Source organism: Saccopteryx bilineata, chromosome 6 (assembly GCF_036850765.1).
Source record: "Saccopteryx bilineata isolate mSacBil1 chromosome 6, mSacBil1_pri_phased_curated, whole genome shotgun sequence".
Classification (NCBI taxonomy): domain Eukaryota; kingdom Metazoa; phylum Chordata; class Mammalia; order Chiroptera; family Emballonuridae; genus Saccopteryx; species Saccopteryx bilineata.
The window spans coordinates 71,829,457-71,854,659 of record NC_089495.1 but is presented as its reverse complement, the minus strand read 5'-3'; the positions used below and the strand labels follow the sequence as shown (position 1 = coordinate 71,854,659).

The window sequence follows — 25,203 nt, the reverse complement described above, 5'->3', positions numbered from 1 at the left end:
CATATAAGTTGCAAGTGTACATTTCTATGATACACAATCTGTATATTGCACTGTGTACCCACCACCCAAAGACAAATCATCTTCCATCACCATGTATTTGGCCCGCTTTACCCTTTACTGCTCCTTCAGCCCCCTTCCCTCTGGTACCACCAACTGTTGTCTGTGTCTGTAAGTTTCAGTTTTATATTCCACATCTGAGTGAAATCATATGGTTTCTAGCTTTTTCTGACTGCCTTATTCTCGATGTCCATCCACATTGTCACAAATCGCTGTACTTAATCTTCTCTTACGGCTCAGTAGTAGTATTCCACTGTATGTCTGTACCACAGCTTCTTTATCCAATCCTCTGTTCAAGGACAGTTTGGTTATCTCCATGTCTTGGCCACTATAAATAACGCTGCAATGAATATAAGGGTGTATAGATCTTTGCAAATAAATGTTTTTCAGTAGATACCCAGAAGAGAGATTGCTGGGTCACATAGTAACTTTATTCTTAATTTTCTGAGGAATCACCCTACTGTTTTCCATAGCAGCTATACCAGTTGAATGAATGTTATTTTCTTATTTTAAGATATGTCAATGCCTTATATCAAGACAGCCTGAACACCAGATAAGCCTAAGGTCCTTGGGCCTCTTTTACGTGTAAGTATTACGAGTCACTATATTATTAAAGTAAATGTTGCATATATTTGACAGGTTTTTTTTCCAATGACACCAAGGAAACAACAGAATATGACATACACAGTCTAGTTTTGTTTTGTTTTCCACTACAGCCTTGCCATTCTACAATGCTCCATCCAAAAAAAAAACCCTTTCCACTTACACCTTAACAAAAGAATGCAAACATGAGTTTTCTGACATAGATATTAGGGATATTTAGCTTATCCTAGATATTTATATCAAATTTGGCAAAGAGCAATTTACTTGATAATACAGAAATAACAATTAGGAATGCATATATGATGCTAAACTTCCAAGGAAGAAGAAAATGAGGATAAGAGCTTATTTAACTTCGGGTTTAATACTCTCTTATTCACACTAATTCCAGATATTTCCAGAGTATACGTCATTATATGAATCAATGCTAAGGCAAACCGGAGGGATTTCTAACACCATTTACTATACTTCCTAACACCATTTACTATACTTTTCTTGAGCAAAGTTCAAAATGGAGTATTTTCATAAACATTCCATTAGAGAGCAAAAGGCTTTGATTTTCAAAGTAGCAGTGATGGCCAAAGGCTTCATTATGTTAGAAAAAACATCGTAGAGCAGCATGGGAGCTGCAATTGATATCAGAAGTATGTTCTGCCATAATCCAGGAGAAGCTTAAAGTATTTTTCATCTTGCAATGGTAACTGATGTGTACATTCTAGTTGAGGGATACCTTGTCCAAAAAGCTACTGAAGTACAGGACTGTTTCTATCTCCACTAAATCTGAGAAAGTCCTATTGGTTTCACCTTTGAGGTATTATTATAACTATTTTAAGATCATTTCCAAAAAATAACTTCCAAGACCACAATTACTTATAAGCCCATCACACAGGAGGACTAGCATATCCTTGAAAAGAGGTCAGAAGAAAGCAAATGTGGTAAAAGAATAAACGCCAGAACCAAGTATCAAAAGAACTAACACCTAATGTTATGCTGCATTAAACTGGTTGTGTAAACAAGCAACTGACTTTGCCTCTCTCTGTTCTCAAAGGCATCCCCAACAAAAGGGATAATGCAGCACATGTTGCGGGTTGCTGAGACCGACAAACTTCCGAAACATCATCTTGAGGAACAAGGGGAACAATGGTGAAATGAGCCCACCTGCCTCCCATGCATTTTTGATTTTATATCTTTTCCTTAGTTGCTAGCTAAAGAAATTGTGAAGCAAAGTGAAAGCAATCTTTGGACCTGGACCAGCTTTTGAGATCTAGCCTGACTGACAGATTTTCAATGTTGATGTCCTTGCTGTACACGGTTTGGATATGCACAAATTTGTTTGCACAGTTTAATTAAATAACACTTGTCACTTAACAACGAGACTCAAAGTAAAACTTCACTGCTTGCTTTTCAGTTCACAAAACACTATATAAATAACAGATGTGTATGATGATCATTGACCAATCAGGTCACTTCTTTCAAGTCTGAAAGGGACTGGTCACTGTGATCTGTTATTCAGTTCACACGCAGACAGTAAAACAGATAGCTGTAGTGCCACACGACAGTTTACAAAAATAGATAATCAAAAGACAGAGTTAGCCTACAACGTTGAAGGTGCAGCCAAGAAATGAAAAGCAACTAACGCCAGAAGTAAAATTAGAATCAAATAGAAATTGTCATTATTGAAGAATAGCTGATTGTGGGAATGTTGAAATTGTCACTGTTCAAGAGCCCTTAGACATGCTAAAGAAACTGGGGAGAGGCAAACTTACTGACATAAATGAGAAAAGTGGATGTGACAAAAAGGATAAAGACATCTAGAGAAAGTGACAGGCTGGCAAAAACTTCACATTAAAGCAATATGGAGATATTTCACGACATTGAAAGCACTATGGATAAAATGTTGGAAGTATAAAAAGTTAGGAGTATGACAGTTCATTACAGCATTAGAGAAGACGCTAGCTTCATATATAAGTCATGTAATAAGACGGCAAAGCCATTATTCAGATTACTCTCCATAAGTTTTTTACAAAGACTTTAATTCTCAATGTTTCTGTTTTAAACTGTACTATATAAACATTAGCTTAATAAATAAATACCAGTTTTACTATTTTTCATTTGCATATACATTTATAACTGACAGTAAGAGATATTTTGACAAATTGTTAAAGGTTAAAGAACAATTAGATTTTTTTCCCATTGATTATTAAGATTGCTTTGCATGGTTTTAACTTAAAATACTATTTTGATGGTCCTATATAACCGTGCAAAGTGACGATTACCAATACTAGTAAATGTGCTGCCAAAGCCAGCACAGGATTACCTATACTCAGGTAATGGCAGGCATGTGAGAAAAACAAGTAAACTTATGCACGTCTCAAATATTTTTATAAAAAATTGCCACACTTACCCTAAGAAAGAATGACCAATTCAGGGTCATTCAAGGATTTTATTGTAGAATTAGTTGCCTTTCTACATAGCTGCAGTTGCCTATCTTCTCATTCCCTGACTTTCCGGGACTTTAGAAAAGTATCTTCTTTATTTTAAACATGGAAGAGAGGTAGAGTTTCAGAGGGAAGAACTTTCCATTGTTTCTTTCCATTTCCTAGAAATTTCCTCCTAAAGCATCATCCACCAGTTAGAGATACCTTAAATCTGCAGACTCCTCTTTTTGATCACACCTAACTTAAGTGATAGCCTGTACAACGAGCCCCTTCGGAACCGGAACTGTGAGAGGAGCGGGAAGAAGTGGGCGAGGCCCCAGTGCAGTGTGGTGCCCTGCCTTGTGTGTAGTGCACAGCGTGGGGGCATATTTTAGGGAAGGGGATAGAGAAGGCCAGGACTGCACCAAACTCAACACTGTGTTTGGTGGCCGGGGCCATTCTCTCTCACCTGCTTCCAGAGTTCTGGTGCGTTACATCTATTCCATCCTTGCGCATGTGTCGGGAGGGCAGGGGGGCAGAGCGTATCTTTAAACCACGAAGGAACTTTAAGAAGCAGTTTATATATTTTTATCCACTGCTTAACTATATGATTTGCTAGTATTTCTACAAAAAAATTTTCCCTTTTGAAAATTAAGCACTCATTTATGAAAATGCTACATTCCTAGAAAACTTGTTAATCATAAATATACTGTCTATGGCCAATCCTAGTCATGTAAGTTAATTCCACAACAACATATTAAATAATAGGAGGCAAACTGAGAGAGAACAGAAAGACATTCTCCCCCCTGAAGAAGCATGACAAAGTTTTTATTCCCTGGACTAAAATGAAATAAGAGAAAAGTGAACTTTTGGGATATAACTTACCAAAACTATGTCTTAAAATAAATCGTTAACAGCAATGTAACAAAACCACTGACAATGATGATGACAGTAACAATAGCAGCAGCCACAACTTACTGAATGTTTACTTGTATCAAGCACATTGCGATATGCTTGATATGTCTCTTATTTATTAACTTAATTACCATATCAACTTTATAAAGTAAAATCTGTTATTACTAATGATGAGAAATGAGAAACTTTAAAAGGCTGTCTCTTGTTCAAGGTTATGCAGAAAGTTAGTAGCAGAAAAAGGATTTGAATTCAAGTCTGTCAGAAAGCAAACACCATGTTTGAAACCATATGAAGTATATGAACATGAGATTTCTTCTTAAGTAATATCAGTAATATCAACACCTATTTATACTATGAGACAGTTTAAAATGCAAGCCCGGTTTACTGAGCACAAAGTCTGTATAGACAGTTAAAGGACTAGCATTGTTGTAATATTTATTAATATATACGTTTGCTACTAGAAACATGGAGAGAAAATTTTAAAAAAACCTAAAAGATGTGGGAAAACAAGATGTGAATATAAAAAGTGGATATTTGTCTAATACCAACTATGTCTTAGATACAAGCTCAAGAATATTTTGAACCTTCCAAATTCATTTTTTTAAATAGCCTTGCAGGAAACCATAGCCTGATAGAGCATCCTGGCAAATGTCAACCAAAAAGGATGTCTAGTTTAACCAGAAACATGGAGACGGAATTTAAACCAGAACTGTGAACTGAAAGCACCATCTTTAGTGTACCAAGTATAGAAAGTACATATGATGGTCTGCCTCGTGCACAATCAGCAGCTATCTTCAGTACAAGGAAATAATGCTACTTATGTGAAATAAAATAAAAATGTAAATAAAAATTTTAGGGCCTAACGATCACACAGGTACTTGTTTCAGGGTCTAATACTGAGGAATAAAAAAATACAAGCTATCTTTATGTTGTATCTTAGTTTAATCACAAAATATAAAGTGCCTCAGTATCTGTAAGAACGAGACAAAGAAATGACGCCCTTGAGGACATGCTCCTCTACCTTCCAAAAGTTCTCTTTCAAAACTGAAGGGGGAATTCGCTTTTTCAAGCTTTCAAATGGAGAGCAGATTTTAAAAATAACAGCTCGTATTATTACCACAATTTTAAGGAAAGATTTGTGTGTGTGTTTATTTTATTAAACTAAGTAGGCATCTGTAGTAAAAAATCGTAGTGTCAAAAATTCTTGTTGAGATACCTAGGAATGCTTAACAGAAACAACCACAGTGTTGGGCAGCATAAGTAAATTAAAAGGGACAGATTCCCCTTTTGGTAAGTCTCTAAAAAGGGCTAACACACATACATACACTCACTGCCTGTGAAGGTGGACTACTCTTTTACTGTAAAATAAATTCCATTCTATTTGATATATATATTTCATTAGATTCCATGCAAAAATGCCCTATTTTTCTGCCCAAAAAGATTGGCCTTAAACTTTACATTGGCATCAGTGGGGATCCTAATCTTTCATGGCATGAGAGGACCTTAACACTCGCTATTTCATATCTTTCTACAGTTCTAAAATAAGAGTAATAAAGGAGATTCACATTTTTCCAAAACACAATATCCTTAACAACATAATCTCAATAGTTTAAAGAGTACTATTGTGTGAAAAAAGCAAACCTTAAAATCTTTGAACCAGTATCTATCTATACATTTTCATTATAGTTAAACCAATCTTTCTCAGCATGAGGAACAATCTGAAACAAAATAAAACAAAAAACTGTGATTCAGCCACCCTGTAATCATTACTGAGATGACATTACTGAGGACGAATGTGTGCGGAGGGGCTATGAGAAAGGAAAACAAAAGAAATAGAAGGCATCCTTGTGTTCAAGCAGTTCATAATCTTTCTGACAACCTTATTGCTTAGTCATTAGCGTGCACTGCAGGCTGCTAAAATACCTTATCGATACAATAAAGACAATTGACAGAAAACTGCAGTCACTGTCCATCCCCAATTAGCTGAATACCCAGAGAAGGGCCCCTCAGGCAGCTAAGGGGCCTGAGCACACCTGACTGTCACAGTCTGCCCCAGGGTATCATCACGTTCCCCTGAGAGTCTACAAGTTCCCCTTCCGGGAACACCCAAAGGGCATAGCAAAATCACTCACTGGATCAGGCTGGGGTCAAATACCAGGAATCATGGCATTTTCAGAGTAGAATCATGAGGAACAAAAAAGGCCAGAATAGGTCAAGAAGGGACAATAGCCAAGGCCAGCAAGCCCAGAGATGCTGCTGAAAAAGCCAAAAGCCAGGAGTAGTAAGTGATACAGGAATGTCTTAAAACATAGTTTAGGAAAAGCAGACCCATGAAAGGGAAGGGGCCACAGCTCAGAGACAGCAAGCATGGAGACAGATAAGGGCAGGAAAACCCGGTTCAAGAAAGGAGGCTCAGCCTGACCAGGCAGTGGTGCAGTGGATAGAGCGTCGGACTGAGATGCCGAGGACCCAGGTTCCAGACCCTGAGGTCATCTGCTTGAGCGTGGGCTCATCTGGTTTGAGCAAAGCTCACCAGCTTGGGGACCCAAGGTCGCTGGTCGAGCAAGGGGTCACTCAGTCTGCTGAAGGCCCACTGTCAAGGCACATATGAGAAAGCAATCAATGAACAACTAAGGTGTTGCAACAAAAAACTGATGATTGATGCTTCTCATCTCTCTCTGTTCCTGTCTGTCCTGTCTATCCCTCTCTCTGACTCTGTAAAAAAAAAAAAAAGGAAAAGAAGAAAGGAGGCTCAGATAAGAAACCCTGTCCAGGAACCAGGCAAGCCCTACCATCGCCTCAGGCCTCTTTCCCTTTCTAACTCCCAATCTTTAGTGCAGTTTAGGAAAATTTAAGGAAATCCCTCTACTCTTTTCATTTGGAGAAAATGCCAGGAATCTGATTTCCTGCCCTCTTAAACCCTTTGTAATTTAAGTTTCAAGAAGGCTCAACATTTTAATTTCTTGGTCAGTTCTCTCCAAGTGGCAATATAGAGGCCTCTTTCCTCTGCCAGTCCCCAGATAAGGTGCATGTGTGCGCACAAACAGGTATTTTACATATACATGTATACCAGTCACATTTAAAAAATTATGTCTTAACTCCAAGGACGTGACAGATTAACTGACTGTTACAGTCACGGAAGTGGTCAGTACATAATGTAATCTTATAATAATTCGATAGGAAAACAATGAAAAGAACAAGAGGAAGAGTTTTCTCTGTCTACAGAAATCACGGAGGGCTTCACAGATAAAGTAAAAAGTGGGCTAGACAACATAACCCTCATACCAAAACCAGGCAAGGATGGCACAAAAAAAGAAAACTACAGAACAATATCTCTAATGAATACAGATGCTAAAATACTAAAGAAAATACTAGCAAATCGAATACAACAACATATTAAAAAAATAATACATCATGATCAAGTGGGATTCATCCCAGAATCTCAAGGATGGTTCAACATACGTAAAACGGTTAACATAATACACCATATCAACAAAACAAAGAACAAAAACCACATGATCTTATCAATAGACGCAGAAAAGGCTTTCGATAAAATACAACACAATTTTATGTTTAAGACTCTCAACAAAATGGGTATAGAAGGAAAATATTTCAACATGATAAAGGCCATATATGATAAACCATCAGCTAACATCATATTAAATGGCACTAAACTGAAGGCTTTCCCCCTTAAATCAGGAACAAGACAGGGTTGTCCACTCTCTCCACTCTTATTTAATGTGGTACTAGAGGTTCTAGCCAGAGCAATCAGACAAGACAAAGAAATAAAAGGCATCCATATCGGAAAAGAAGAAGTAAAGGTATCACAACTTTTTGCAGATGATATGATCCTATACATCGAAAACCCCAAAGAATCCACAAAAAGACTACTAGAAACAATAAGCCAATACAGTAAAGTCGCAGGATACAAAATTAACATACAGAAGTCAATAGCCTTTCTATATGCCAACAATGAAACAACTGAGAAGGAACTCAAAAGAATAATCCCCTTCACGATTGCAACAAAAAAAATAAAATACTTAGGAATAAACATAAAAAAGAATGTAAAGGACTTATATAATGAAAACTATAAACCATTGTTAAGGGAAATCGAAAAAGATATAATGAGATGGAAGAATATACCTTGTTCTTGGCTAGGAAGAATAAATATAATCAAGATGGCTATATTACCCAAAGCAATATACAAATTTAATGCAATTCCCATCAAACTTCCAATGACGTTTTTTAAAGAAATAGAGCAAAAAATCATCAGATTTATATGGAACTATAAAAAACCCCGAATAGAGGCTTTTTGAAGATGGCAGCGAAGTAGGCGGACACACAGACGCCCAGCTCTCAACACCAAACTGGAATACAAAACAATTTAGGAAAAATCAGCATGAAAAACCAACACTGAACTGCAAGAACAGCTCTCAAAAACCAAGGAGCAAAGAGGAAGCCACAATAAACCTGGTAAGGAGTGCCTGAATCTCCCCTGCTTACAGGAACAGCCGGGGGGGGGGGGGGGGGAGGCTGAGAGCCCAGAGAGGATTTCACAGAGGAAAAAGAGCAGAAACTACTGCTCACAGCCACTTACCTGGCAACCAGGGTGCAAGGTGGGTTGAAAAGACCAGCTTATCTCCCAAGTGGAAAGGACAAGGAGAGGGACAGACTGTGAGGGGCTAAGGGCTAAGGTATGCAAGAAACGAAATAAAAAAGCTGACTCATTCGTGCTGGAGGCGGCCATAGCTGGGGGAGGGACTGAACCTTTCACAAAACAGAGCTGAAGTGCTTCCGGATCAGAGATCTCCAGACATCTATCCAGCTCCAATCAGCACAACAAGACACAGCTGAAAACAAGAAGTGGGGAGGAGGGGCAGTAACTCAGGTCTCCATGGAGATCTGAGATACACCTCCCCCTACTGAAGATGAGAAAAAACCCTGCCCCAGTGAGATTAGTGGGTGGAACAGACCTTCAGCGTCTCAGGTTACACCCACAGCATTCCTCCTTACAGTTTCAAGGAATCCCCCTGCTGAGATCAGTTAACAAGACTATCACCTGTTAAGAAAACAAACAAATCAAGACTTCAAAGCTGCCCAAATCGGAAAGTGGATTACAAATAATAGCTGATACCAATCCAAGAAGACCTAGAAATAACACAACTGAAAACAGGAGGCAGAAAACACCAAGCCTAGACTCAAGCAACTCTACAAATAAAACACCATTATGAGAAGACAAAGGAGTGCAACCCAAATGAAACCACAAGAGACACCCTTGAGAGATGAGCTGAGTGATATGGAAATAATCAAACTTCCAGATGCGGAGTTCAAAATAATGATTGTAAGGATGCTTAGGGATCTTAGAACAACAATGGAGGGGCAGTTTGAAAACCTAAATAAAGAAATAGCAAGTATAAAAAAGGATATTGAAATATTAAAAAAGAATCAGTCAGAGATGACAAATACAATATCAGAAATGAAGACCACAATGGAAGGAATTAAAAACAGGATGGATACAGCTGAGGATCGAATCAGTGAGTTGGAGGACAACTGGAATGAAGGCATGAAAGCAGAGAAGAAAAGAGAAAAGAGACTCAAAAAGTCAGAGGAAACACTTAGAGAGCTCTGTGACAACATGAAGAGAAATAACATCCGCATCATAGGGGTTCCTGAAGAAGAAGAAAAAGAACAAGGGATAGAGACTTTGTTCAATCATATCATAGCTGAAAACTTCCCTAAATTAATGCAAGAGAAACTCTTACAAGTCCAAGAAGCACAGAGAACTCCATTAAAGAGAAACCCAAAGAAACCTACACCAAGACACATCATAATTAAAATACCAAAGCTAAGCGATAAAAAGAAAATATTAAAAGCTGCAAGAGAAAAAAAAGTTATCACCTACAAAGGAGCCCCCATAAGGATGACATCCGACTTCTCAACAGAAACACTTGAGGCCAGAAGGGAATGGCAAGAAATATTCAAAGTAATGCAGAACAAGAACCTACAACCAAGACTACTTTATCCAGCAAGGCTATCGTTTAAAATCGAAGGAGAAATAAAAAGCTTCCCAGACAAAACACAACTCAAGGAATTCATTACAACCAAACCAATGCTGCAGGAAATGTTAAGGGGCCTGCTGTAAACAGATCAAAGTTGGAAAAGAATATAGCAAAAAAAGGAATACACCTTTAAAGAAGAAAATGGCAATAAACAACTACATATCAATAATAACTTTAAATGTAAATGGATTAAATGATCCAATCAAAAGACATAGGGTAGCTGCCTGGATAAGAAAACAGGAACCATACATATGCTGTCTACAAGAGACACACCTTAAAACAAAAGATACACATAGATTGAAGGTCAAAGGATGGAAAAAAACATTTCATGCAAACAGAAATGAAAAAAAAAGCTGGGGTAGCAATACTTATATCAGACAAATTGGACTTTAAAACAAAGGATATAGTAAGAGATAAAGAAGGCCACTACATAATGATAAAGGGAGTAATCCAACAGGAAGATATAACTATTATAAATATCTATGCACCTAATATAGGAGCACCCAAATATATAAAACAGACTTTGATGGATTTAAAGGGCGAGATCAACAGCAATACTATAATAGTAGGGGATTTCAATACCCCACTAACATTAATAGATAGATCCTCAAGAAAGAAAATTAACAAAGAAACAGCAGACTTATTGGAAACAATAGATCAACTCGATTTAATAGATATCTTCAGATCCTTTCACCCTAAAGCAGCAGAATATACATTCTTTTCAAGTGCTCATGGTACATTCTCTAGGATAGACCACATGTTAGGGCACAAAAGTGCTCTCAACAAATTTAAGAAGACTGAAATCATATCAAGCACCTTCTCCGATCACAACGGCATGAAACTAGAAATGAATCACAGCAGAAAAGCTCAGAAATTCTCAAACACATGGAAACTAAATAGCAGGGTGCTAAATAATGAATGGATTAAGAATGAGATCAAAGAAGAAATAAAAAAATTCCCAGAAACGAATGACAATGAGCATACAACAACTCAAAATTTATGGGACACAGCGAAAGCAGTGCTGAGAGGGAAGTTCATAGCACTACAGGCACACTTTCAGAAGCTAGAAAAAGCTCAAATAAACAACTTAACCCTGCAACTAAAAGAATTAGAAAAAGAACAGCAAGTAAAGCCCAAATGTAGTAGAAGGAAGGAAATAATAACGATCAGAGCAGAAATAAATGACATAGAGGCTAAAGAAACAATACAGAGGATCAATGAAACTAGGAGCTGGTTCTTTGAAAAGGTAAACAAGATTGATGAACCTTTAAGTAGACTCACCAAGAAAAAGAGAGAGAGGACTCAATAAATAAAATTAGAAATGAGAGAGGAGAAATAACAACTGACACAACAGAAATACAAAATATTATAAGAAAATACTATGAAGAACTGTATGCCAAAAAACTAGACAACCTAGATGAAATGGACAAATTCCTTGAAACATACAATCTTCCAAAAATCAATCTGGAAGAATCAGAAAACCTAAACAGACCGATTACACCAAATGAGATAGAAACAGTTATCAAAAAACTCCCAACAAAGAAAAGTCCGGGGCCTGATGGCTTCACAACGGAATTCTACCAAATATTCAAAGAAGAACTAACTCCTATCCTTCTCAAACTATTTCAAAAAATTCAAGAGGAAGGAAGACTTCCAAGCTCCTTTTATGAGGCGAGCATAATTCTGATTCCAAAACCAGGCAAAGACAACACAAAGAAAGAAAATTATAGGCCAATATCTCTGATGAATATAGATGCTAAAATCCTCAACAAAATATTAGCAAACCGGATCCAACAATATATGGAAAAAATCATACACCATGATTAAGTGGGATTTATTCTGGGGAGGCAAGGCTGGTACAATATTCGTAAATCAATCAATGTGATTCATCACATAAACAAAATGAAGGAGAAAAACCATATGATAATTTCAATAGATGCAGAAAAAGCATTTGATAAAATCCAGCACCCATTCATGATCAAAACTCTCAGCAAAGTGGGAATACAGGGAACATACCTCAACATGATAAAAGCCATCTATGAGAAACCCACAGCCAACATCATACTCAATGGACAAAAATTAAAAGCAATACCCTTAAGATCAGGAACAAGGCAGGGGTGCCCCCTTTCACCACTCTTATTTAACATAGTCCTGGAAGTCCTAGCCACAGCAATCAGACAAGAAGAAGAAATAAAAGGCATTCAAGTTGGAAAAGAAGAAGTAAAACAATCATTATTTGCAGATAATATGATATTGTATATAGAAAACCCTAAAGTCTCAGTCAAAAAACTACTGGACCTGATAAATAAATTCAGCAAAGTGGCAGGATATAAAATCAATACTCAGAAATCAGAAGCATTTTTATATACCAACAATGAACAGTCAGAAAGAGGAATTAAGGAAACAATCCCCTTCACAATTACAACCAAAAAAATAAAGTACCTAGGAGTAAACTTAACCAAGGAGACTAAAGACTTGTACTCGGAAAATTACAAAGCATTGATAAAAGAAATCAAGGAAGATACAAACAAGTGGAAGCATATAACGTGCTCATGGTTAGGAAGAATAAACATCATTAAAATGTCTATATTACCCAAAGCAATCTATAAATTTAATGCAATACCAATTAAAATACCAATGACATACTTCAAAGATATAGAACACATATTCCAAAAATTTATATGGAACCAAAAGAGGACACGAATAGCCTCAGCAATCTTAAAAAAGAAGAATAAAGTGGGAGGTATCACACTTCCTGATATCAAGTTATACTACAAGGCCGTTGTACTCAAAACAGCCTGGTACTGGCATAAGAACAGGCATATAGATCAATGGAACAGAACAGAGAACCCAGAAATAAACCCACAGTTCTATGGACAACTGATATTTGACAAAGGAGGTAAGGAAATACAATGGAGTAAAGACAGCCTCTTTAACAAATGGTGTTGGGAAAATTGGACAGCTACCTGCAAAAAAATGAAACTAGATCACCAGCTTACACCACTCACAAAAATAAACTCAAAATGGATAAAAGACTTAAATGTAGGCCGTGAAACCATAAGCATCTTAGAAGAAAACATAGGCAGTAAGCTCTCCGACATCTCTCAGAGCAATATATTTGCTGATTTATCTCCACGGGGAAGTGAAATAAAAGAGAGGATAAACAAATGGGACTATAACAAACTAAAAAGCTTTTGCACAGCTAAAGACAACAAGAACAGAATAAAAAGACAAACTACACAATGGGAGAATATATTTGACAATACGTCTGATAAGGGGTTAATAACCAAAATTTATAAAGAACTTGTAAAACTCAACACCAGGAAGACAAACAACCCAATCCAAAAATGGGCAAAAGAGATGAATAGACACTTCTCCAAAGAGGACATACAGATGGCCAATAGGCATATGAAAAAATGCTCAACATCACTAATCATTAGAGAAATGCAAATTAAAACCACAATGAGATATCATCTCACACCAGTCAGAATGGCGCTTATCAACAAAACAACACAGAATAAGTGCTGGCGAGGATGTGGAGAAAAGGGAACCCTCCTGCACTGCTGGTGCGAATGCAGACTGGTGCAGCCATTGTGGAAAACAGTATGGAGATTCCTCAAAAATCTGAAAATCGAACTGCCTTTTGACCCAGCTATCCCACTTTTAGGAATATACCCCAAGGACACCATAGAACGGCTCGAAAAGGAGAAATGCACCCGCATGTTTGTGGCAGCATTGTTCACAATAGCGAAGACCTGGAAACAGCCCAAGTGTCCGTCAGAGGACGAGTGGATTAAAAAGCTTTGGTACATATATACTATGGAATACTACTCAGCCATAAGAAATGATGACATCGGATCATTTACAATAACATGGATGGACCTTGACAACATTATACGGAGTGAAATAAGTAAATCAGAAAAAAAAAAAACAAAACTAAGATGAATCCATACATAGAAGGGACATAAAAATGAGACTCAGAGACATGAACAAGAATGTGATGGCAACAGGGGCGGGAGGTTGGGGGAGGGGGGAGGGGGTGAAGAAGGAGAGAGGGGTTAGGGGAGGGGAGGGGCACAAAGAAAACCAGATAGAAGATGACAGAAGACAATTTAACTTTGGGGGAGGGGTATACAGCACAATCAAATGTCAAAATAATCTAGAGATATTTTCTCTCAACATATGTACCCTGATTTATCAATGTCACTGCATTAAATTTAATAAAATAAAAAAAAACTAAAAAAAAAAACAAAAAAAAAAAAACCCGAATAGCCAAAGCAATCCTAAAGAAAAAGAATGAAGCTGGGGGCATTACAATACCTGACTTCAAACTATATTATAGGGCCACGACAATCAAAACAGCATGGTATTGGCAGAAAAATAGACACTCAGACCAATGGAACAGAATAGAAAGTCTAGAAATAAAACCACATATATATATAGTCAAATAATTTTTTTTTTTTTTAAATTTTATTTTAATTTTATTTATTCATTTTAGAAAGGAGAGAGAGAGAGAGAGAGAGAGAGAGAGAGAGAGAGAGAGAGAAGGGGGGAGGAGCTGGAAGCATCAACTCCCATATGTGCCTTGACCAGGCAAGCCCAGGGTTTCGAACCGGCGACCTCAGCATTTCCAGGTCGACGCTTTATCCACTGCGCCACCACAGGTCAGGCTAGTCAAATAATTTTTGATAAAGGGGCCAATATCACACAATGGAGAAAAGAAAGCCTCTTCAATAAATGGTGCTGGGAAAACTGGAAAGCCACATGCAAAAGAATGAAACTGGACTACAGTTTGTCCCCCTGTACAAAAATTAACTCAAAATGGATCAAAGATCTAAACATAAGACCTGAAACAATTAAGTACATAGAAGAAGACATAGGTACTCAACTCATGGACCTGGGTTTTAAAGAGCATTTTATGAATTTGACTCCACAGGCAAGAGAAGTGAAGGCAAAAATTAATGAATGGGACCACATCAGACTAAGAAGTTTTTGCTCAGCAAGAGAAACTGATAACAAAATAAACAGAAAGCCAACTAAATGGGAAATGATATTTTCAAACGACAGCTCAGATAAGGGCCTAATATCCAAAATATACAAAGAACTCATAAAACTCAACAACAAACAAACAAACAATCCAATAAAAAAATGGGAAGAGGATATGAATAGACACTTCTCCCAGGAAGAAATACAAATGGCCAACAGATATATGAAAAGATGCTCATCTTCTTTAGCTATTAGAGAAATGCAAATCAAAACGGCAATGAGATACCACCTCATACATGTTCGATTAGCTGTTATTAGCAAGACAGGTAATAGCAAATGTTGGATAGGCTGTGGAGAAAAAGGAACCCTCATACACTGTTGGTGGGAATGTAAAGTAGTACAACCATTATGGAAGAAAGTATGGTGGTTCCTCAAAAAACTGAAAATAGAACTACCTTATGACCCAGCAATCTCTCTACTGGGTATATATCCCCAAAACTCAGAAACATTGATACGTAAAGACACATGCAGCCCCATGTTTATTGCAGCATTGTTCACAGTGGCCAGGACATGGAAACAACCAAAAAGCCCATCAATAGATGACTGGATAAAGAAGATGTGGCACATATACACTATGGAATACTACTCAGCCATAAGAAATGATGACATCGGAACATTTACAGCAAAATGGTGGGATCTTGATAACATGATACGAAGCGAAATAAGTAAATCGGAAAAAACCAGGAACTGTATTATTCCATACGTAGGTGGGACATAATAGTGAAACTAAGAGACATTGATAAGAGTGTGGTGGTTACGGGGGGGAGGAGGGAATGGGAGAGGGAAAGGGGGTGGGGAGGGGCACAAAGAAAATAAGATAGAAGGTGACAGAGGACAATCTGACTTTGGGTGGTGGGTATGCAACATAATTGAACGACAAGATAACCTGGACTTGTTATCTTTGAATATATGTATCCTGATTTATTGATGTCAACCCATTAAAAAAATAAAATTAAAAAAAAAAAGTGGGCTAGATCTTAAAAAATGGAAAGGAATTAACCAGGCAGAATAAAAAAGAGAGGCTAGGGCATAAGCAAATGTACAAAGACATGTCACAACCTGGCAATTCTGCGCCCAGTGAGAGACTGAGCGTGGCCAAAGCAGAGTGCAAGAGGGGAGACTGAGAGGAGATGAGAAGGCTAAGCTGTGGCCCTCACATACTCTAAGAAATCTGGATTTAATTTGCAGGCAATGGGGATTCACCAAGGTTATTGAGCAGGGGAGTGAGATGATAAAATTTATATGCTAGAATGTAGGCAACAATAAAGCAGAAGCTCAAAGGTTACAAGTAGAATAGAAGCGCAAGCGGTTGGAAGATTGTTAAAATAGACTAAGCAAGACGTGGATCTAGAGCAGTGGGAGTGAGAAGAAGATAGATTACAAAGGCATTTCAGGCAGGACAGACAGAAAATACTGAACAATGAGGTGAGGGATGAGGAAAGAGGTGGAGAAGCAGAGGAAGACTGGAGTTTTTATCTTAGGCAACCAGATGAGTAGTAAAGTCATTAAAGAGAACAGGAACAAAGCAAAAGGATAAACAATCTTGGTGGGATGGATAATGGATACAATTATTTATACACACAAGTCTACCAGTTCTTTGTACCAAAGATACATTGTGCCAAAGATACAAAATTAAGTCCTTTAATCTTCATAATACTGCATTATCCATATTTTACATGAAGAAAATGATGGCTCCAAGAGGTTAAGGATTTATTGAGTGTTATTTATTTAATTATTCAACAAATATTTAACAGGTGCCTTTCGATGATGGAATTTTCCAAGTGAAGGAGACAGCAGCTAGGTCCTTACCCTTGTGAAGTTAAAGTTAGAATAGAGAAGGCAGACAACAAACAGGTCAAGCAGTTAAAAGAACAAGATAATTCAGACAGCGATAAGGGTGAAGAAGACAGTAATACTATAGCACTGGTTGAGCATTAATCATGGGTTCTAAGTACATTTCAAGTTTTAATTCATTTCATCCTCACTACAACTAGGTAGGTACTACTGTCTCCATTTCACAGATAAAAGATAAAAACTGAAATACATCAAGGTTAAATATCTTCCCCCAAGTCACAGAGCTGGTAAGTAAACAAAACAAGTCAGTCCGAGGGAGCCTGGCTCCAGAGCTCATAATCACACACCATACTGCTTCCCCACACCATGATGTTATTACCACGTATCACACAAGACCGAAGAAGGGAGGAGAAGGTGCTGAAGCAGAGGCCTGTTTTTGACTGAATGAGCTGAAAAGGCCTCTCTGAGTCTGATAGTGAAGGACAGAGACACATAAAGATCTGGAAGCAGAACACTGGAAGCAGAGGGGGAAAGTCAGCATGTTTTAGAAACAGAGGAAGGCCATTATGGCTGGAGCAAGATGTGCTGAGGAAATGAGAATAAGATGAAGTGAAACAGGTTAAATGTAGCCTAGCTTTAGAGAATCTGAATTTTATTTTAGGAAAACACTAGACGATTTTAGGTAGGAGATTTAAGTAATTTGATTTCTACTTTATAAAAAGACAATTTGAGTATGGTGAAAATGAATGGGGTAGGGGAAGAAGGGCAGAGTGAGAGCCCGGGAACTAGAATCCGGGCAGCAACTACCGCATGGATGCACTGAACCAAGGATGAGGAAGGGGACAGCATGAGATTCCGATGCTACTAAGAACAGTGAGCATTTTAAATTTGTTTATTTCTGGAACTTGCCATTTAATGTTTTTGGGACTGCTGTTGACTGTGGGGGTAACAAACTGTGGAAAGTGAAAACAAAGCCATGGATAAGAGGGGACTACCAAAAAGTGATTTGCCACTTAACAACAAGGATACGTTCAGAGAAATGCATCGTTACCCAGTTCTGCCCTTGTGCGAACATCATAGAGTATACTACACAAACCTGGATGGTGCAGCCCACTTCTGTAATTGTATCTGCTATACTTTTATACAGCTGACAGCACAGTAGGTTTGTTTGCAGCAGCGTGTGTGCGCGCGCGCACACACACACGCACGCACAGTAATAACACTACAATGTTAAAATAGCTACGACATCATTAGGCGATAGAATTTTTCAGCTCCATTATAATTTTATGGACTATTGTACATGTGGTTCACATGACTGAAATATTATGTAGCACATGACTGTATTTTATCTCTTTGCTCTAAATTTAAGATATAGGATTTCAGGTGAAGGTATAAAGTAGATAAATGGAAACAAGAATCCAGTTTACGAGAAAAGGCAAGACTTAAATTTTCTTTTGTAATCTCATACACAGGTAGATATTATTAAAGCCATGGAGATAGATGAGATGATGCAAGGAACACAAATACAGCAAAAAGGGGAGAAAACACAGATTGTAATCTATGACGCCTATGCTTTCCTCTTTAGAGCACTTCTTTTCATGTACTAACAACAGGACAGACTGCTCACTGTCCAGAGAGTACCTGGAGCTTCTATCTTCTCTAAGAAGTAGCTGGGGCATGGGTGAAGAAGGCTGGTTCATAGTGACAGTCTTGGGGCTGCCGTGCAATAAAAGAGCTGCTGCATTCAAGGACTGATTATTAAACCCACAGATGGTCTGACCAGGTGGTGGTGCAGTGGATAGAGTGTCGGACTAGGATGCAGAAGACCTAGGTTTGAAACCCCGAGGTTGCCAGCTGGAGCACAGACTCATCTGGCTAGAGCACAGGCTCACCAGCTTGAGAGCGGGGTTGCTGGCTTGAGTGTAGGATCACAGACATGACCCCATGTTCACTGGCTTGAGCCCAAAGATTGCTGGCGTGAAGCCCAAGGTCGCTGGCTTGAGCAAGAGGTCACTCGCTCTGCTGTAGCACCCCGCCCTCACCGTCAAGGCACATATGGGAAAGCAATCAATGAAAAACTAAGGTGCCACAACGAAGAACTGATGCTTCTCATCTCTGTCCTTCCTGTCTCCATCCCTATCTGTCCCTCTCTCTGCCTCTTTCACAAAAAAAAAAGGAAACCCACAGATGTCACTAAAGACACAATAATAAGAACACATAACATTCCTGATCCTGTATTTATGGAAAGTAAGCCATTAATCCAATTATAACCAAGTTTGATACAAATGATGTGAAGTTTTATACATGGAGCTTTTACCCTACGCTATTACGGTGAGTTAAGAGTTGGGTGCAATAGCTGCTCAGCCGAAGCCTCCTAATAGCTGGCTACATAGCACAAATCCTGCTTAGCAGGCCTTCGGCCAAACAAATGGCACAAGAACACAAAGAACTTGGAGAGAGGGCACGGAACTTTCAAATGCTTTATAGTCAATTCTTCATACCTCTTTAAGCTAAAAAAAAATCACTAAGGAACTCCTAACTCTATCAAGAACAAATACATCTACATTTCCTGGCACAGTGTAGGAATAGTAATTGAAGCCAAGGGAATTTAGGAATCGAGAAATGCAATACTTTCGGTCTTCCTTTCAGCTTCTCATCATTCTTGTTGTTTCTTACCATGTGGAGTGTGACACTCTTGGTATTCCCCACGAAATTGGAGACTGAGAACAGGCCTTCCAGCTTAGAGCAATGAGTAGTGGATGTAGTGGAGTCATGCTAACCAGTTATTTACTAGGGTGATGACGGCCACAGTGGAGAGATGTATAAATTACATAAAGGACTTCTGCTCTGATGAGCTCAGAAGAAAGCCACCATCTTTTCTTGAGCATACTTTTGGCTGCTACTGGGGAGAAGGGATTAGAGCTGAAGGAACCGCACAGTACTCCTATCACCTCAAACTGTTTTCTCTTGCCCAGAATGTTCTTCGCCACCCTAACTGAAGTCTCCATCCTTCAAAGCTGGGCTCAAGTCCTGCTTCTTTGAAGAAGATGCTCATTACTAAAACCTACCTGCCACTCTCTAAATGCATAATTGTTGTTTCTCCTATTTGGTTTAGTATCTGCTTAGTGTTTAATTTTTTCATACATTTTTGTCTTTGCCTTCGTTAGACTATGAACTTCCTGGAGGCAAGGACCATGTTTTTTTGGTTTTAATTTTTTATTATAAAAGTGTTCAAGCATCCATAAAAGTACAGAAAACTATGTAAGAAATGCCTACCCCTGGCTGATTGGCTCAGTGGTAGAGTGTCTGCCCAGTGTGTGGAAGTCCTGGGTTAGATTCCTGGTAAGGGAACACAGGAGAAACAACCATCTGCTTCTCCACACCTCCCTCTTCTCTCTTTATCTCTTTCCCTCCTCCTCCTGCAGCCATGGCTCAATACAGTAAGTTGGCCCCGGGCACTGAGGATGGCTCCATGATGGCCTTTCTTCAAGTGCTAAGATAGCTTGGTTGCTTAACAATGGAGCAGCAGCCCCCAGATGAGCAGAGCACTGCCCAGTAGGGGGCTTGTCAGGTGGATCCTGGTAGGGGCACATGCCAGGAGACTGTCTGTCTGCCTCCCCGCTTCTCACTTAATAAAAAAAAAAAAGCCTGAATACTCATCACCCACTTTGAACAATTATCAAGATTTTGCCTCATTTCATATACACACACACGGGCATGCCTTTTTTGTTAAAATGTTCAGTAGTACATATTTTAGTATGCATTTCTTAAAAAATAGACATTTTCTTAAGTAACCACAATACTTACACAAAATTAATAATAATTCCTTGGTATCATCTAATATCTAATTCACATTCAGATTTTCCTAATTACCTCAATGTCTTTGACATTTTATTATATTATTATTTTTTTTAGTGAGAAGGAGGTGAGACAGAGACAGACAGGAGGGAGAAAGATGAGAAGCATCAACTCATATTTGCGGTACTTTAGTTGTTCATTAATTTCTTTCTCATATGTGCCTTGACTGGGGTGTTCCAGCTGAGCCAGTTACCCGTTGCTCAAGCTAGCAACTTTGAGCTCAAGCCAGAGAACATGGAGTCATATATATGATCCCATGTTCAAGCTGGATGAGCCCCTGCTCAAGCCTGTGACCTTGGGTTGTCAAACCTGGGTCCTCAGTGTCCCAGGTTAACACTCTATCCACTGCACCACTGCCTAGTCATGCTATTTTGTTAATCAATATCCAAACAAGATCAGTATATGTTCGACCCTTGAACAACACAAGGGTTAAGGGTGCTGATCCCCAATGCAGTTTAAAATCTGCAGATGCTCAAATTCCTTATATAATTTTTGACTCTCCCAAAACTTAACTGTAGCCATCCTTGCAATCTCAGGGAATTGGCTCTTTATATAAAATGGTATAGAACAAAGCATACACTCAGCCCTCCTCCTCCACCAATTCCCAACTGTGGATCGAAAATGCTGTCTTGATTTGTTGTTGGCTGAATACACCAATGTGAAACCCTAGGTATCTGGAGGGCCAACTGTATGTTTATTGAAAAAACAAATCTATATATAAGTGGATCCATTCGGTTCAAGCCCAAGTTGTTCAAGGGTAAACTGTCCTACATTTGGGTATTATGTCTCTTAATTCTCTTTTATGTAAAGCAGGCCTCCTCCCTGTCCCAAACCCCTTCATTTGCCAATGATTTAATGAAGAAATCAAGTCATTTTTCCTATTGAGCATACCACATTCTGGATTTGTCTGTCTTGTTCCTTATAATCCTAGGGACTGTATTTTTCATTCATTTACTCAACAAATATATATATATATATATATATATATATATATATATATATATATATATATATATATATATATTAGGAGCAGAATACAAGCCAGAACTTTATAAAATGCAATGGCTACAACAATGAACACAACTAGAGTCATAAAACAAATAATTACACAAAACTGTAATTATTAACAATTGTGATATGTGCTAGGGAAGGGAAAGTACAAGGCAGTAAGATAAATTATAGCAAGTAAGCTTCAATTGCTGTTTTGTATACTTTAAAGTACTTTGTATAGTGTTAAGTAAACATTCAGTATTTCTGGGTTGGCTGGGACATGAGTTTTCCTCAGATATCAGCCTTGTAAATTAAAAGACATAGCACCACTTCTTCAGTTCTAAACATCAAGTCTGATTCTCTTATGCATCTGTATTAAAGAAAACTGAAAGGGCAGGCCCTGGCCAGCAGGCTAAGTGGACAGAGCGTCGACCTGGTGTGTGGATGTCTGGGTTGGATCCCTAGTCAGGGTACACAGAAGTGACCATCGGCTTCTCCGTCCCTCTCTCTCTCCCTTCTCTCTCTCTCTTCCACTCTCGTAGCCAGTGGCTTGGTTGGTTCTAGCATCAGCCTCAGGAGCTGAGGATAGCTCAGCTGATATGAGCAAATGCTCCAGACAGGGATTGCTAGGTGGATCCTGGTTGGGGAGCATGCGGGAATCTGTCTATCTCAAAAACTGAAAAGGCAAATAGATGGTTTCCCCTCAGTGAAATAAATTATTTCAGAAAAGAAAAAAGTTAAGAACTGTCTACAAAAAATCAAGAAAATGATCAAATTTTCTGACCATCAGTTTGGATATCAGTACAATAAGTTTTTGACAAAGAACCGAATGGTTATTATTGAAACCTAGAAGAACATGCTTAGTAGGATATCTGCCACACTGCTCAACAAAGCTTGTAAGTTAATGCTGAGGCAGGAAAAGTATCCAGGTATACTGTAAGTTTGGATAGAATAAGGGTAAAAGATAGAATAGAAAAACAGTAACAGAGGAGATAAATGATAATCCAGCTCCTCATTTTAAAAGATTATAAAATTTAAGTAAATTATAAAATGTTACTTTTGTTATCATACTGTCTACTTAACACCAGCCAGATGTTAGTCTAGTTTTAGGAAAATAACATGATTTTTTTCAGTATCTTGAAAAGAAATATATTCTAGTATGGAGTAAATTGTGTTCTCCACTCCCATCCTGCCAAATTCCTTTGTGGAAGCCCTAACGTCCAATGTGACCATGTTTAGAGACAGGGTCTCTAGGATGTAATTAAGTTAAATGAGAGGTCATAAGGATGAAGCCCATATCCAATAGGATTATTATCCTAATCAGAAGAGGAAGAGGTATCAGGTCTCTCTCTCTCTTTCTGACACGTAAAAACACAGTGAGAAGGTGACTGGCTGTCTATAGACCAAAAAGAGTCCTTGACAGAAACTGAAACTGCCGAACCTTGATTTGGGACCTGTAGCCCCAGAACTATGGGAGAATATCCTACGTTTTAGCCACCCCACCTGTAGTATTTTGTTATGGCAGCCCAAGCTGACAGATATGCCTTCCTAGTTGTTCTCCTCTCTAATCTAAATTTTAAAGCTCTCCTGAATGGCTTATAGACTATATCTGCATAACTTGAAGGATACGTCAGAAACTAAGGCCATGTGTAGAAAAAACATTCTTTGACATCTAGGCAAGTAGACAAGAGAAAATATTTGGTCAAGGCGCTTTCTAATCAAGGGAACTGAATAGATGATTTTAATTTGCTTGCATGTACTTTTAAACTCGGGAATTTTCATATTGTTTTCAATACAATATTAGGTGAACCAGACCTGGGTATTTTTGGCCGTGTCCAGCTTCTCTCTGAATCCCACTAGAGTCTGGTGATGCAGAGTAAACAAGGCTATAAGGTTATACCTCAAATGCAATGCATTTAATACCTCAATGCACTGCAAACTGATCTGGAAGAGGAGTCAGTTCAAATTGTTTTTTAAGTAAAACTGTCCCCTTACACCAAAGGGAAGAAATGGAAGTTAAAGACAGCAAGTCCTGAAGTTACATGGGATTCAGAAGTGTGGCTGCTTGATAGAGTCCAGGCTTCTTCAGGTGAGAGTCTTCAGTTACTTATCAGGCTGGAGCCATGGATATTTAAAAACACACATCCTGGTGGCTAGCATTAAATCTGAAATCTGGTGGGCAACCTTTCAAGAAATAAAAGCTACAAACAAAATGGCCTTAGTTCCATTCAGCATGCTGTGGGAAATGGCTAATGGACAGGCATTACTATGACTGGCAAGGCGAGCTGCCAATAATGAGAGGAGCAGAGATTCAAAACCACCACATAACAGCAACATTTCCTAAGCTTATTTCACTCATTTGTCAAAGTAGGACATTATCTGAAGTGAAAGCAAAATGAGGTTGCAGAGCACAGGGGAAGGAACTATTTAAAAGGAAAGCTGTTTCTTTCTCTGTTGGTTATCTCTGTTTTGAGCAATTATGGTTTACTTCTACCATTTCCTGATACTACATTTTGTTTTACTGAAGGCAACATTTTCTCCTTTTCAAATGCCAAGCAGAAAGCTATTGCTGGTAGAAAATATTTTTATTCTGCTTTGTCTTTTTCCACTAGGAAGAAAGGAGGTCTAGTGGTTGGACGGGAAGAAAGTGTCGAGTTCTGATACACCACCCCTCAGAGAGGGATGGAAGCCATATTGTCGTTTCACTTGTCTTTTTCTTTTTCCTAGAAGAAGAAACCCTCAAGCGCTGTATCCCCCACCTTTTCTCCATCTTCAACTCTTTAGTCTCAACTGTTTTCACATTTTAAACAGACAACTAACTGTGACTCAATACTTGCAATCTTGGACATCTTGGACAGGAGTGAAAACTATCCCATCATAAAGAAAGGGTGCCATCCTTAATAGTTCAAATGAGCCCCCAAACCCAGGGATTAGTGCCTTCAGTTCTTTCCAACAGGCTTTTTAGTGTGGTGGGTAGTATAAAAATATAACGGGCTGGCTACCTGGGTTCAAATCCTATTGACACAGCACACTAGCTGCAGAGATTCAGATAAATTAAATTTAATCCTTTGGTGCCTCTGTTTCCTTATCCGTAAATGGGCAGCAATATTAGTTGTACATCATAGGCTGCCACTGGCAAAGAGAAAGCACTATATGAATGTTAACTATTATGAAGATTATTTCAAAAAACCTCTAAAGGGCACTGTGTTAATCTCCTACTCTTTGTTAGTACTATTAAATAGTTATATATGAAACCAAGTGAAAGTTCATGGATTTTAGGTTACGAAACAATTCTCTTGCTAATCAGATGAGAAAAAAGAATAAAAATGAAATCCTTTCTTCAAAATTAGCCTTAACTAAGACCAAAATTTTATAAATAACATAACTATATACTTGGCTTTTAGAGGTAAGACATTCTACTTAAACCTATAGGCTTCAATGAAAAGTCAAATGAAAAACATATGACA

General features: G+C 38.3%; 1 protein-coding gene across 2 annotated transcripts in view; it reads right to left on the bottom strand.

Annotated features, from left to right (window-relative positions):
• OBI1 (ORC ubiquitin ligase 1) overlaps positions 1–25,203 on the bottom strand; it is a 52,804-nt gene that overhangs the window by 6,511 nt on the left and 21,090 nt on the right. The gene's annotated exons all lie outside the window — the stretch shown is intronic.